The sequence below is a fragment of the Phalaenopsis equestris genome, unplaced genomic scaffold, assembly GCF_001263595.1.
Source record: "Phalaenopsis equestris unplaced genomic scaffold, ASM126359v1 Scaffold000301, whole genome shotgun sequence".
NCBI lineage: Eukaryota > Viridiplantae > Streptophyta > Magnoliopsida > Asparagales > Orchidaceae > Phalaenopsis > Phalaenopsis equestris.
In genome coordinates, this window is record NW_018164743.1 from 542,846 (window position 1) to 543,771 (window position 926).

Genomic DNA, 926 nt, shown 5'->3' on the forward strand with positions numbered 1-926 from the left:
AAAGGAAATGGGGGCGGTAGCCGTTCGCTGCCGCGGAGAGGGATGATGATAGGCGAGATTGAGATCTCGTGACCGCCGCAGCGAACGGCGCCATGTTTTCTTCCTCCGATGATGGATTGGTGAAAATACTGAAGGGAGAGCCAGAGAGAGAGAGAGAGAGAGAGACAGAGAGGGCAGGGAATCGGAGTTGATTGGAAGGAAGGAGACGCGTGGATGGCGCGCGCCGTGCGTTAGATGGAAACACCTGGAAGGTCAATTGAACCGCCCTCGTGCGTTTGTTTTCTCCATCCTATAAATCATATTGATTATGAACAAATTAAAATTTAATTATAAATAAATATCATGAATTATTTGTCTTATTTGTATAATATCAATTTAATTTTAACAATCATTTCTTTATTTCAATCCTATATATATATATTCAAAATCCTCTATATATATATATAATATGAGAATCTCGAAGCACATTAGCACTGAAAGCCCAAAATATTTAACTACATATACCCATAAAGTGCTTCGATAAGATGAGTCATTTGGCATCAAACATAGCTCGATCTAAGTCCAAGCAAGTTCGAATCATGCACTTAAAATGTAGCAATAATCTTTGAGATATATTTAGGGATCAAATGATCTCCAAATCTGATAAGTTTACAGTCAAATCAATGATCTCGACGAGACAAATCCAACAAGACGGAGATCACATAATTTTGATATCCTAAGGCACTCAAATGCCCCTAGCATATCATCCAATTGAGGGAAATACTTTGCGTAGTTTCATGAAGTGAACCAGATTCTAACAATATTTACGAATGATGACAACCCCAAAATCTATAAATTGAGCCCACTCTCTTGATATGTGGAGGAAGAGAAGGCTGGAGGAGCTCCAAGCTCTTATAGGTTCTCGAGCTTCACCACCATCGTCGTGT